Source organism: Hoplias malabaricus, chromosome 13 (genome assembly GCF_029633855.1).
Source record: "Hoplias malabaricus isolate fHopMal1 chromosome 13, fHopMal1.hap1, whole genome shotgun sequence".
NCBI classification, from domain to species: Eukaryota; Metazoa; Chordata; class Actinopteri; order Characiformes; family Erythrinidae; genus Hoplias; species Hoplias malabaricus.
This window is the reverse complement of record NC_089812.1, coordinates 32,668,776-32,684,763: the sequence shown is the minus strand read 5'-3', so window position 1 is coordinate 32,684,763 and position 15,988 is coordinate 32,668,776.

Here is a 15,988-nt window from a genome sequence, read left to right as displayed (position 1 = left end):
ACTTACACAGGGGTGTGATTGTTTTCAGCCTATATCATCCCAAAGCTGAGATATGAGGACTAATGTAACTGGGATTTTCTCTCAATAGGTTTATTGGTGTTGAATATATTGGAATTAAATGTATGAACGTGTTATACGTCCAATAAAACAAAATACAGATGCAGTGTAGGATATATTGGACTGACTAGGCTTTTCTGATCTCACCCTTCTACTCACGTTTTTACCTAGCTTAACTGGAAGTAGGAATCCCATCATGATATTTACAGTTATACATTTTATGCAGCAAAACATGTCCCTTTATCTCAGCTTTGGGATGTGGTAGGGCAAAAATTACCACACCAGTGTCTTCGTCAGGACCTCCCTGACACACGGTGTGGGTTGGAAGAAGATCTGAGGAGGTCACTTTTTTCACTCCAAAAAACACTAAGGGGTACCCCTTTTTGTTTTTTTAGACTAAATGTTTAACCATCTCAGATTTCTTCCAAACTCATGATGTTGATTAAGCAGGTCCTGACTTACACAGGGGTGTGATTATTTTCAGCCTATATCATCCCAAAGCTGAGATATGACGACTAATGTAACTGGGATTTTCGCTCAATAAGTTTATTGGTGTTGAATATATTGGAATTAAATTTATGAACTTGTTATACGTCCAATAAAGCAAAATACAGATGCAGTGTAGAGTATATTGGACTGACTAGGCTTTTCTGATCTCACCCTTCTACTCATGTGTTTACCTAGCTTAACTGGAAGTAGGAATCCCATCATGATATTTACAACTATGTACATTTACAGACAGGCAACACTCATAAAAAAACATTCAACAATTAAAAATTCAAAAACGAAGCAAGTTCAACAGCGCAAAAGGTAAACAATCGAGTGAGGAACCATTCCTCCCGTGTGTGACGTAACCCTCTCTTTTATAGCAGATGGCTGAAGCCAAACCATGGACACAGATTCCGGCATCCAGCATGCAGTCAGTCAGGAACCTAGGACTGGATCCTAGAACATATGGACAGGACAGGATAGAGATACAAGAGAAACATCCATGCCCATAACACCCCCTCCCACAAGAGTGAAACAGATAACTGGTTCACAACGAAAACACAAAACAACAAATAAAAATAATAATAATTATAATAATGATATTAATAATAATGGATAATGTCGAATAGGTTTGTGTCCACAAATATCAATATCATGTTTCAATACAGAAGTGCGAGACAGAACGTCCGAAAAAGCGAACGAAACATATTGATTACACGTGTATTATCTGACTGAGTGGCCAAAGGTAAATATGAAAGTTTTTCCGAGAGATGTTGTGCTCGATTACCAAATTCAGAGGCTTTACAAGGTAAACTATTTTGGCCGAAACATAGATTGTCGCTTTCAGGTGAGTAATCCATAATGGAGACGGTGGCTACAACAATTACTGAAGTAGGAGCGTGAGACGAGGCAGAAGAGGAGGGCACATTAGCACAATGATCAAGGTATGGTTTCAGAAGGTTAATATGACACACATGGGTCTTCCGACGGCGGTTTGGAGTAGCGAGTATGTAGTTTGTGGGGGACAACTTCTCTATTATTTTATAGGGGCCTGAAAATCGTGTCTGGGGAGAAGAACCAACAGGTAACAGAGAGAGAACCTTATCTTCAACATTTAAAGAGCGACTAACGGCTTGGTGATCAAAACGAGTCTTCATGTTTTTCTGGGAGGTATCCAAATTTTGTCTGGCCAAGCTATGTGCAGTTTGCAAGTTTTCAAGAAGTTTTGCGGACCACGAACCGAACGTCCAAAAAGCAAGGCATTTGGGCTGAACCCAGTAGACTCCTGTACTGTGTCACGGATAGCAAACAGGAGCAAGGGAACACCTTCATCCCATTCTTTATCATGATCAAAACAGTATGTTCTCAGCATATTTTTAAAAGTTTGATGAAAATGCTCGAGAGCACCCGGGGACTCAGGGTGATACGCACTAGACACAGCGTGTTTAATGTTTAATTCTTGCACAACCTGAGAAAAAAGTTTAGACATGAAGTTAGTACCTTGGTCAGACTGAATATTTTTTGGTAAGCCAAAGGTAGTACTAAATTTAATCAATGCTTTGATTACAGATCGTGATTTCAAGGTGCGTAATGGAATCAACAGCATCAGGCCGTGAATCTCATTTGTCAGTCCTCCTCTCCTCCGAGACTTATCTCATCGCTGAGTCTGGGAAATGACATCACTGTTTCTGAAAGTCACATGATTGATAAAGTCAACATGGCGGAAAACGCAGTGTACGAATCTCTGGCTGTAGCAAGTGGAAATAGTTGTAAATGAACTCAATGTTTTTGCAGTCTTTTTGCATTTTATACGATTCTGTAATATATTATGATGTACACAATTTATTTAAGTCGGCGATATTTTTATGTTCTAATATGAAGGTGTCGGTGACTTAAAATAAAGGCTAATTGTCACGACACTTTCTTGACATTTTTAGGCATCCTTTTTAAGAGTTTCGTTCTTATTGCATTTATTTAATAAAATGCTAGTTTGTATTTTAATGACACCTTATAAAAGCACATTTTCAAAATGATTCATTAAGTAAATTACACTAGAAAAATATAAATTATTTATTTATATTCCAAAATAATTTAATAATTATTAATTAAAAACTATGCAAAAAGTTCAAAATTAAGAAAAAGCACACATTCAATTTTTGTAGTTTACAAATTCTACAGTTTAAAACAAATATTCAGTTTATTATAAAAACAAACTACAGAATAAATACAAAGAATATAAATAATGAATAATGAAATAAAACGAATCTGTAGAGAAAATAAATGACATGCAAGAACAGGTTTTTACTAATAAAACAAACTGTGCCACCACACAAAAAAATTTAATACTATATAACAGCAAAACAATATAATAAAAGCAAGCAGTTTAAAATCTGACAAAAACTAGAGAATGAAAAAATCAATCAGTTTGACTCATTCAAAAGCTACATGTGAAAAAACATCTTCAGCTTCATATCTGCTGAATCCTTCCAGTTTTCTCAGCAGAAGGATGGTGATCTTAAAGTGAGATAAATTATTGATTAGACAAGACAATGCAATGTTAATAAACAAAAATTTTTAAATATAATTTCTTACCTCTGGAGTCATGACTTCTAAAATGAACGATGTAGTATTCAAACTTGCTCTGTTGCATTTTATCACCACAAACATCCTCTCTATGATGGGAAAGATAAAGTTTTATTTATACACTATTGGACATAAATATGAACAGACAGTAAAATGATGCTTGTGAAATATTTTTATTTATTTATTTTTTTTTTACTTATAATCAAGACTTGACCTGAGCATCATTTAATTTAACTTGTCTTTGAAAGAATGGTGAGCCTTACACAAATTATAAAAGATCAGATTATTATATTAGGACATTGGTTCCCAATTCTGGAACAGAGAGCCTGCACATTTTAATTATTTCTTGCTGTAACTCACCCACCACTGGTCACCAGTCTTATCCAAAAAAGGCCAGTGTGGCTGCAGGTTTTCATGCCTATCAAGCAGGAGTTCAGCTGATTATTTGTTTAATCACCTGGTTTCGGTCTTCAAAATATTGATAAGGTTTGTTTCTCCTTAGCTTTAATGAAAACCTCTAGCATCCGTTTGTGGATAAGACTGTTGACCTCTGAATAAGACAATTGGTTTGATCAGGTGTCAGTTGCGTCAAAGCAGGACAACTTTGAATTGCAGAGTAGGGAGTACTCCAGGACAAGGAATGGAAACCACTGGTTTCAAACTGTTTGACACATCTAGCCTATTTATTTTCACAGGTGACATGCTTTATGTACAACCGTAAAACAAAATTGGACCTTTGTGTTTAACCCATCGGTGGCAGTAAACACACACATTGGTGATTGGGGCCACAGACACACACAAAGTAGCGGGCAACCATCCTTGGTGCCTGTGGAGAATTTTTGAGGGTTAGGTGCCTTGCTCTAGGACACTTCAGCCATGGATGGTCCTGCCCGTTGTGGGGATTGAACCAGCAACCTTCCAGCACCAAGGCCATGACTGCCTGTTTATTAATAAATAAACCATATCTTAAATGTGTTCACCTGTTCTTCATCAGAAACAGATATGCTTCCATCTCTAATTTGCTTAATCTTTGGGTGAAATGTGGGGTTCTCATGTAGGAACATCCTGTTGGACCTCAATAGTCCTAGTTGTAAATTCCTTTGTAGTGTCTACAAGCAGAAATAGAAGCTAATAACTGTTTTAAAAATGAAACAAGTAAAAAGTTGCTTTCTCCAATATAATATGAATATACCTAAAACAGTAAAGAAAAAGGGAGGGGAAAAACACTAGCCTAAAATAAAAAGTGTCCACAAATAAAAATGCTATTTACCAGAATTTCTTCATCCGTTACATGGTTGATGACTGATCCTTCTCTTATGGCTGCGTATGTCCTTGAGGCACAAAAAAGTTTACATTTTTTTAAATTCATGTATTATACAAATAATCTAAAAAAATGTTTACATAATAAATTAAACCTTTTATATAGATAGGGCTCTGGGCAGTGACAACCACAGCTAAATGGCACGTCTTCTTGCAATGTTTCCACTCCAGCACAGTCGGCATGCAGCTGAGCCCTACAATACTGACACTGGACCCAATTCACTGACTGCACTTCTGAATACATTGATCTATAAATACCAAAAATGTATGGTTTTAGACCATACATTTTGATGTTAAATTGGTAAATTGTTTATTAAAAAGATAATTTTCTATTACTTTTTTCCTATCCTTTGGTACACACAGGCATATATGTCCAGTGCAAGATAGTCTCTACTGGTTGTAGAGGTTCCTAGTGAGAATATTTTTTTCATTATGGTCAGTGTAATACTGAAGTGAAACAGTACAGGTAGCAAAGCAAGAATTCATAGCAATGATTTTATTTTTATTTTAAAGAAATAAGACTGCATAATTCTATATCTATATATAATTTATAATCTATATATAATTTATATTCCATGCTATATGTTGATGACATCAACCAATAAAGAAATATATCTAAACAGGAACTGGAATCAACAGAAGTATCAGTATACTGGATCATTACGTTGAATAAATTATTAAAATTGGATTGATTAATATTGTTTAATCTTTAATATCAATCTACTGTAAGCAATCTTGAAACCTAACCTGGCTGCACACATGTTCTCCGACCCAGAAGACAGGTTGCAAGTGTCCTTTCAAAAGAGCTTTAGTATCATCTGTCCAGTGGGTAAATCTCTTTCCATAGCTTAAAAAAAGATCATATATGTTTTCAATAATCAAGTAAATTGCTGGGGGAAAAAAAAGAAAAGAAAAGAAGAATATATGATCTTACCCTTCTATCTCAAAGTTCTCCATTATCATCACACACCACCATTTACGAAGCATTGGCATGTCATGCTAAATAAAATAACTTAAATTATTATTATTTATAAAAAAAAATCTTATTTATAAATAAGAAATATAAATAAATAAATAAAATCTACTCACAACAGTGAAGTCGAAAGAGCCATCCGGTACAACAAAGTGCATACTTGAAAAAGGAGAAAGACAGATACACAATCATTTAATATACACATGAAAGAAAAGCAATAAATAAATACATAAAAATAAGATAAAATAAACAGATAAGTTTCAAAATTGTCACCATTAACATGAAGATGCCACAATAATTTCCCCAGTGTTGAATTGGAAGGTCCTTATAATAGAAAAACATTCAGTTAGAAACAACTGAATGTTTAACATTCAGTGTAACAACAATATTAACATAAAGGTGGGAAAGAGTTGTGTTTTTTCCTTTTTTTATTTACCTGCAAATCCCACCCCGTTTTCTCCTCCCACTGTCCTGGGTTCAGCATCTGAGCCAGATTACTGTCATTTCAAAGACAACAATAGTTTTAAGCAAAGAAATATCATCAGCCCACCTCAGCTGACAATGAACCACACAAAATTTAACATCAAACAGAACATGAATTTGCAATCCAAATATTCCATGCTGTTACAAGCTTGGTAACATATCGGTAAATACTTGAATGGCATGCAATGTTTGCTGTAAGCTATAACCTCAACACTGTTTGGAACATCAGATCACCAAATCCACGAGATTAAGTTCTTTTTGTGAACATGGGATCTAGAAAAAGAATTTCCCTCTTGGCTGGCCTCAAAACCTATGAGTGGATATGAAGTCTGCATTCTCAGTAAACATGTTACACACAAAAATGCTCACTACATTCCATGTCATAGATACAATTAGCAAAGCAACATTACCTATAACAGTCCAATACCAGACTGAAAACAAAGAAAAAATACAATGCAAATGATTAAATTAATTTACCGATAAAATGTAGTGTCCTGATGTCCACAGTGGGATGACAAGGGCCTCTTTCAATTGAGCATCATACTTAGAAATACAGATATTATTCACATAATCATCACATGATTACACTGAATATTGCGAAAATATGTTTAGGGTTAGAGTGCAAACACTTACAGGGAAATGGTCAAGTGGATCAGCATTGCAAGGATGTAACCACGTTGGCACAACATAGATATTTGCAATGAAACTATTCCTACCCTATAAATGTTTTATTAATACAATACAACCACAATCAGCAAAATTACAAAGAAAATTCCTAGCTGTGTGATTATTACCTGTGCTTTGGCAATTCCATCAATGATACTGAGGCAGGCATTTCCTACCTACAAACAAACAGCAAGAAACAGATAAATACCCTGTCTAGCCACTTGCACTGAAGTGTACATAATGAAGTGTCGGTTCTGTGTAAATATATCAACACACATGCAGCCTAACCTGATTCAGATACATTACATGTATAGGTTTAATTATACAATATGTTTAATGGGTTAAAAATATTTAATCACCATTGCTTCCAAGTCTAAAAGTCCTCCTGGACAAGGCAAATTTTTCCTTTTTTTTACAATAAGCTCTTGTCTTGGCTTTTGTTCATCTAGGACATAAGAAAGCTGTAAAAACAGCATCATATTAAACATATATTGCATATTATCACTTTTTTTGTACTTAAAATATGATTTAATTTGGACTATAAATTTCCTCATACCAGTTTCTCCTGGTCAGAATGAAAAGTCAACGACCAAAAAGCCGAGAAGGTTTGATGTTCTGAAACTTTGTGCGGGCTTCACACTGCATCCTACAGGTTTCATATTCTGCATATGACAAGTGACATAAAGAGTGACATGAGAAAATAAAACAATATTTTGGACAATACATTTGTTATTTAAAGGCAAAAAATGTTCTACCATTATCACACGAAGACACAAGTGTTTGGGGCTGCATGGGTTCTGGGGATTCTTGCTCCACTGACATCACACCTGACTGCTGTGTATGTGTGGATGCTTGGGAGGTTTGAACAGAAAGCACATTAATATATTCACTCAGTCATTAATATGTGCACGCACGCATAGAGTATAAAAATAGGAACCGGAATGTATATAATTAACGTAAACACACTTACCTAAAACTGCTTGCCCAAGCTCATTCAGAGTTACATTGTTAATATGCTGGTCCATTAGTCCTCTCTTCAGCTGTGTCTCCAAAAGGCGGAAGTTCACTGCTGTATTGCGATGGTGAATAATATTTCTCATGAAAAATACGTGTGTTGAGGAGGACATGTTGTTCAGAAAATAATTATTTTTTCGCATACTTCCAAACAATTGTTCTGCTATCTGACTGTTGAGTGAGCCTTGGAGTTCTGGGACGAGATTGATTCTCCTTAAGATGTCCCGCTGATCCTTTGTGTTTGATTCATAAAGCTTATCGTAAAGCACATAATGACTGCTAGCCCCAGTGATGGGATGGCCACTACCATCTGAATTGGGAGACCTTTCAACAAGCCAAGAGAGGTACACTTCAAGTTTTCCTTTCTGTGCTGCAGAAATGTTTTCAGGTGTAGGCTCAGCCAACCGTCCTTCATGGGGTTTGAGTGGTATGATGTGTGAGTTGGCATGTGTGGCCAAACCACAAGCAAAATCATAGACTGACACATTTGGTATGTGTTTCCAGGATAGGAGAAGATCAGTGAAGTCTCTTGGACTTTCTGCCCTTAAGTTGAATTTCAAACTATACACAACACCATGTGGACATGCAATGAAACACCATCCACCTGTTAATAAAATGAATATAAGGAAGAGAAGAACAAAAATGATGGACAGGCAAAATAACTTTCCTGAAATTTGCTTAACAGAGGCACCCCAGATTTTCTGAAAGACCTTGTCACAGACGTGCCTGTTCTTCATCTCCTGTTGCAATCTTACAATTAGGTCATCACATGACCCTCTTGGGTCTATGTGGCATGCCTTGCATAGTTTGCGCACTGTGCCTACCTAGAGAAATACACACACACACACACACACACACACACACACACACACACACACATTCACTTCATAGCCCTACAATTAGACTGTAGTCTGTCTGTCCATCTAAATATTTTGTTAGACCCAGCAGTGCTGCTGTGTCTGATCCACTCAGTCCAACACACAGTAACACTCCACAATCACCATCAGTGTGACTGCAGTGCTAAGGTCCACCAGGGGTCAGAACAGGTTGAATGGGGTTTACAAAATATGCAGATCAACAGATCGACTACAGTCTGTAATTGCATAACTACATAGTGGTCCTGTACTTTCAGTGGAGCTGAGAAAATAACAAGTGTAGAAATAAAGTGCATTCATCACATTTCATCTTGCATTTACACTACTCATGTTTTAGTTGTACCTTTTGTTTTTTAAGCTCATCCATAAGACGTTCCTCTGTTATGAACAGTTCTGTCTCTGGACTCTCTCGAACAGGCAACAATTTTTCATACTCTGTGTTAAGCACACAGTCTCCTTTTCTGGTGTGTCTGCCAATCCATGGTGCCCAATATTCATAAGATGGATGAACAGCCCAGGAATTTTTTTGCACAACCTAAAAAATCAATAACAAAAATAATGACAAGAAGGCGTCTGTCAGGACTCGCCGAGGGCGGACTGACGGAGGCGGATGCACACGCTAAAACACAGTGACTTTATTAAAGTGAAATAACAAAACAGAGACAGACGGACTTGCGCAAATACAAAACTAGTAACAGATAAACAGACAAGGAAACAAACCAAAATGAGGAATAACAGAAACAGACAGACTTGCTACAATGGCGGTGGAAAGGAAACAGTGACAATAGTGGAAAAGACATGAACCGCATCAAAGACAGACAGACTTGGGAACCATGAAACGCAACAATGCAAATGACCGACAAATGGGAGTGACACAAGGGAACTTAAATACCTGACACAGACAAGACACACCTGGAACAGATAATGAGAGGGCAGGGTAACAAATGAGACACGGATGAGAAGGAGGAACAAAGGTGGGACTAGGACAGAGACATGAACAATAACAAACAGAGCCATGTGCTAAGAGAGCACATTGCGGGGAAAACAGACACGACAGGACAAGGGCATGACAGTGTCACTGTGCATAGGTATTCAAACCAACTGTCAAGGTTCTTGAAAGCAATTTATAAATGTAATGTACTATTAATATTATTATATCACTATTAAAATAACAATTCATAAACTTACTGGGGACAAATCCATGAGCAATCATTTCAAAATTGACTGAGTTCCAAAATTCTTCAATGTTGACCTCTCCTTTGAAGTTTGTAGGAGGCTCTTTTATGTCACTCACTGTCAAACAAACAGCACTTTTAGGCTTGCTTTCCCAGATAGGGATTAAGTGCAGTCCTTGACTCTACAGGGTTCTGAATGTCCCCATTAAAAGATAACAGCCCTTAAAGCAACATATTGGTAACAAGTAAGCCTAAACACTTTCACTTTAATAGATTTAATACAGTAAAATAACCAAAACTGTTTATTTAAAAGTTAAAAAAAAAAAAAAAACCAAGCAGGGACAAGTTCGAGATGGGACCCTGGGATGAAGAGGGTTAGCAACTCTCTAGGACTATGGGATGAGGTTATTTAGCATCTAGGACTCTGGGATGAGGTGGACTAGCCACTAGGTCTCTGGGATGAGGTGGGTAAATAACTTGGTCTCTGGGATGAGGTCATTTAGCAAGTAGGTCTCTGGGATGAGGTGGGCTAGCCACTAGGTCTCTGGGATGAGGTGGGCTAACAACTTGGTCTCTGGGATGAGGTCATTTAGCAAGTAGGTCTCTGGGATGAGGTGGGCTAGCCACTAGGTCTCTGGGAGGAGGTGGGCAAATAACTTGGTCTCTGGGATGAGGTCATTTAACAACTAGGTCTCTGGGATGAGGTGGGCTAGCCACTAGGTCTCTGGGATGAGGTGGGCTAACAACTTGGTCTCTGGGATGAGGTAATTTTGCAAGTAGGTCTCTGGGATGAGGTGGGCTAGCCACTAGGTCTCTGGGATGAGGTGGGCTAACAACTTGGTCTCTGGGATGAGGTCATTTTGCAAGTAGGTCTCTGGGATGAGGTTGGCTAGCCACTAGGTCTCTGGGATGAGGTGGCCTAACAACTTGGTCTCTGGGATGAGGTCATTTAGCAAGTAGGTCTCTGGGATGGGGTGGGCTAGCCACTAGGTCTCTGGGAGGAGGTGGGTAAATAACTAGGTCTCTGGGATGAGGTCATTTAACAACTAGGTCTCTGGGATGAGGTGAGCTAGCCACTAGGTCTCTGGGATGAGGTGGGCTAACAACTTGGTCTCTGGGATGAGGTCATTTAGCAACTAGGTCTCTGGGATGAGGTGGGCTAGCCACTAGGTCTCTGGGATGAGGTGGGCCAACAACTTGGTCTCTGGGATGAGGTGGGCTAGCCACTCGGTCTCTGGAATTAAGGATGGGGCTGAGATGCTCTAAAAGGAAGAACTTACCTGCCATGCTGAAGACTCCTTTTTTGTGTAGATCCATAATAACAACAGCAGGGTAGTAGCCACAATTAATACAGGAGTATGTATAATCATGACTTGTGAGCGCCTCAAAATGGCAATATGCATGTAGAATGGTGTCTCTTGATGGAAATTTAAAACCCCGAAGTCCCTTCAGTGAATTTATGGTTCTTGACACTGCAGTATGGTTCTGTAGATGACATTTTTGTTAAAAAAAAAAAAAGCTATGACAACATTTAATACTCAACAACTTAAGTGTACCATACAATGTGTTATTTTACCTGAAGGTTCTGCCTCAGAAAAATGCAGAGTTCCAAGGTAAGCACAACATGATCATCAAAATTATGGAGTCCTGCTTTCCACTCTTGATAACAGTACACCATCTGACACAGAGTGCATTGTTTGAAGTAAGTTGACACATCTAAGGAAGAAATATCAGATTACAGTGTTACAGTGTTACTGAATGAAAATTTAAAATTACCTGAGGTATTAATCAAAGGCTTAATACCCACAATCCGAGCTTTGTTTGTTATCATCACTGGATTATCCAAAGCAGGATGACTCAAACAGAGAGTGCAATTGGTCTCTGTTGGAAGAAGTTTTGTTGGATAATTAATTGGTGCTCTGGGAACTGTTACGTCTTTTGGGAATTTTTTTCTGAGTACAAATATACTGTACTACATGTTCCAAGTGATCTGTTACAGGGTAGATAGGCTGGGTAATGGGCTGGTCTGTCACAGCAGTATGTGAATCTGTCTCAAATAAGTGTTTCTGAGTTTGGAATAAGTGCCATTTTGCTATACTTTTGTGCACACAAGACATACTTGCCTTAGCACAAGGACAATGCCATGAGTTTTTCTTTGTCTTGTAGGTCACCATAATTCTGCCAAGACGACTAAAGTGCTTCTTCACTGGCTCATAAATAGACAGACATATTGCTTGGGATGAACCACTGAGTGTTACTTCTACAGACAGAGGTACATGCGCTGACATGGCTGCTTTCTGTCTTTTTATGCACAGACTCTTCTTTGATACACCAAATAGCTTATGATGCACCATTTCATCTAGAACACCCTCTTGAAGGAACTGTTCACGTATGGTGTGAGAACAATAGTCAAGTGAACAAATATGTCTGCAGTGGCTGAAGGCACATCCACTCCGTAGTGCTAGAAGCTGGTACTGAAAACATTCTTCTAATTCACATCCAGTAAAGTGTATTTTGCCCCATGTCTTTCTCTGTACATGAACAGGTATAGATCCATCCACACAAACGCTTTTCAAATGTGATGTGCTGGTTCTATCTGGTTTTGCTTCTGAATGTTTTCTGGAAATGTGACCAGGCAAATTCTTCTTATGTAGAATTGTAGTGCAGTGAGGACACTTTACTCTTTGGGGTGATGCCGTTTGAGCCTTTTTCGGAGAAGGAAGTGACAGAGGTTTAGTGTAGGTTGTATATACACTGTGATATAAATATATTTTTATACATATTTATATATTGTGTTTGTAGCGTTGACCTTATTCAAACTCTTATGATTACTGATATTTGACTAATGATAGTAATTAAAATTTTAATTTTAATAATAATTAGTTCGAGAATGAATGATAGCCAAGCTAAATGAGTTCTTCAGGATCTTCAGACTTTTAATGAACAGACTCCACACACTGTGATTCCAAATAATGGAAACATTTATTAACAAAAAGAAAAAAACATTTACTTAACATAGCATAATCTTGAAATCTCACGGCATCAACGCAGGTGAAGCCGATTCGAATTGGAAGATAAGCTAGGCGATATGGCTTGTGACTAATGTGTTGCTAACTGAGGTTTAATTAACGTATAAATTTATCAAGAGACTTAATTCAATTTTCAGCTCTGGAAGTGCGTAGGCTTAGCTTACTTTTTCGTCGATTCTCAACTACTCGTTGTGGTACAGAGGCTCTTTGAGGTCCTGGAAGTGATGGCGTCTCGCTTGGTTCCGCAGTTCTCCCGCGGAAGTTTCCAGGCTGGGTCAGCGTGGAGTTATTTCCTCGCCGGTTGAGTCGCCTCGGGCGTACTCGGAGCGTAATGACGCAGGCGGCAGGATCCTCTGGCTCAATGTCCTGAGTAGGAGGGTCCACTATGTGGACGTAGAGATGAAAGCTTCGCTGGTTCCTGCAGATCCAGAACTGAAAATCGATTCAATAGGCTTACTTATTCTATGACTTTCTTCTATCTCGGCGGTGTTTCTTACTCTGGCCACGAATAAGTTCACCTGCTTTGATCAGTCGTGAGATTAAACTTAGATTGGGCGATAAACATAAACACAATTAAAAAGAAAAGAAGGTATTCAAATCACTCGACGTTGTTCGTAAATTTCTATCACACTAGCTAACTCAAGACGTCTCCTGGTTAGCTTAGTGAGGTCCTTTTAAAGTCTTTGTTCGTCGGCGTGGAGAAGAGAAAAACGTCTCGCTTGGAGAGGTTGGAACTTAGAGAGAAAGCATAAGATAGAGCACGTGGGAGCGTGTGAAGTAAGAGCAGAAGTAAGAGCCGACAGTAAGAGTGATTCAAAAGAAGAGCCAAAAAAGAAGAGTGGAAGTTAGGAGCGGAAGTTCAGAGAGGAAGTTCAGAGAGAGAGAAACTGAGTTGGCACCCTCTTTTCAAAGGTAGCGCGGTCACGCCCTATTGGGAGGTGTCCTTCCTTTGATTGGATCCGGGGTCCGAGGCTCACGTGACTTGCTTCACGAGAGAGAAAAAGGGGGAGAGAGCTACACACCATTGAATATCATAGAAATTTACTTATACATACTCGTGGTATAGCAAAATATGTGTCCTAGATTATTAATATCAAACATCTATGTATATAAGTATCTTGGGTACGTTATGGTTACGTCCCACTACAATATCATGTTAGAAGATATTAATTCGTTTTCTTAGTTAGAGACAGAAACTTTCTTTCATGATTGAAAACAGTAATACACATCACTTCATTGGTTGATAGGTGTTCATCTGAAGACACAAAGAGTGACATTCATACATATCGCGTACACATTTTTATCAGAATTTGATTAATTTTTTCATTATGTATCCAGGCGAGCTCAGGCGAGACGTGATTTCGCCAATGTCCACTTGGGGTCGCTGTTGGTCCATGCTGTTGGTCCTGTGCGGATGGTTACTGGGAGGTCAACCCGAGTTCAGTCAGTTTTACCATCTGGGGCCGTCTGTTTGGTAAGCCTGAGATAACGTTTCCGTCGTTTAGGTGCCACTCGTCATAAAACGGGATTGTAACTCTTGGTTATTCCCCACTTTGTTTGTCCTTCTTTTCCTTAAGAGCATCATAAACTGGGTTTGTTATCTGGAGGCGTTAGACAGGCGCTTTTGATGTAGACTTTAGGTGAATTTTTGTGTGTGGGGGAAGAGTGCAGCGTTTTTACACACACGCAGTTCTGTGGAATGTGGGATTCTGTTGCAAACAAAAATCCTTGTTAGGGTGGAGAGTTTTTATTAAGAACTCTCATTTCTTTATTCGGTCCATACTCCACTACAGAGGAGTGGATGATGTAGAGGAAAGTGCAGGAGCAGATGATGAAATCTCAGAAGCACCAACTATTAAAGTATGTGCTTCAGGTGCGGTTGACTTTAAATGAGGTGGTGCTTCCTTTAAGGAATTTGAAGTGAATATAGCAGATATGCAAGGTACTTCTGCAGGTGAAGGTGTGTGCGCCACAGAGAAAGTAACTTGACAAGCCTGAAGTTGGCTTTCCATATTATCTCTCCTCAAAATGGTTTTTGAGCACAGAGGGCAGTGATAGTGTCCTTCGGATCTGCAATTCTGATGACATTTGTGAATTCGATATTCTGTGAAAAATGTGAAAATAAATAAAAATTAAAACACATGAATCAACATGAAGTTTGTGCTGCCAAAAAAAATCATAAAAACAGCAGGGTTACATTACCTTTAAACTGTATTGCATTTTTTCCAGTGAATTCCAATGTGCTTCTTAACTCTTACCAAGTTGCTAGGCTTAAACAACTTCACAGGGCACAAAGGACAATGAAACATTTTGCAGCATGTTGTGCATCTGTTTAAAGATGGGGCTGAACCACAAAGCCAGACTGAAGAGTGCATCTAAGTAAAAATGAAAAAAACATACATTAATAATTGCATCAATGAAAGTTTTGTAGACAGTTATACACTGATCAACCATCATATTGTGACCAACTCCTTGTTTCTACACTCACTGTCTATTCTCTCATCTCCACTGTCCACAGGAGCACTTTGTAGTTATAAAATTACAGACTCGAGTCCATCTGTTGCTCTGTTGTATACATTGTTTTTGGTTAATCTGTGTATGCATTTGTCTTGGACCAGGACAGTATATGCACATATAACAACACACATAGACATACAGACACAACGATAGATAGATGAATGTATAAATAAATAATGATATATATATAAAGATTGTACAAAATGCTACATAATGGCAAAAAAAAATTGTTTAAACACATTGCGTAACTAAGAACCAAACACATTTAGCCAACTGGTTAATCTACTTCATGCCAAACCAAAAATACTTTATTTTATATATATATATATATATATATATATATATATATATATATATATATATATATATATATATATATATAAAATAAAGTATTTTTGGTATATATATATATATGGTGGTATATATATATATATATATATTTATATATATATATATAGCCTGACGTGATAAACAGCAAGGTAGATGCAGAGCTAATGTGAGTTCATTAATTCTGAAAAAAAAAGTTATCCCAGCAACCCAATATCTTCATTAATTAAACAAAGACATCTCGTAACGTACCGTCAAAAACTCCAGATCTGTCCGTCCAAAATTTTGACACATACAAACACGCTCCCACACAAACGATATTTGAATTATGGGTGGTTCCTGGCAAAACCACTCCATGACACTAGATGGCGATAATGGAAACAGCGCCACCTCTTCTCTGGCGCCTCAGATAGGTACCACAGGAGAGGTAGCCTCAAGAGTGAGATCTGCGCCCAGACCCTTCTCAATGGAATGGCCTCA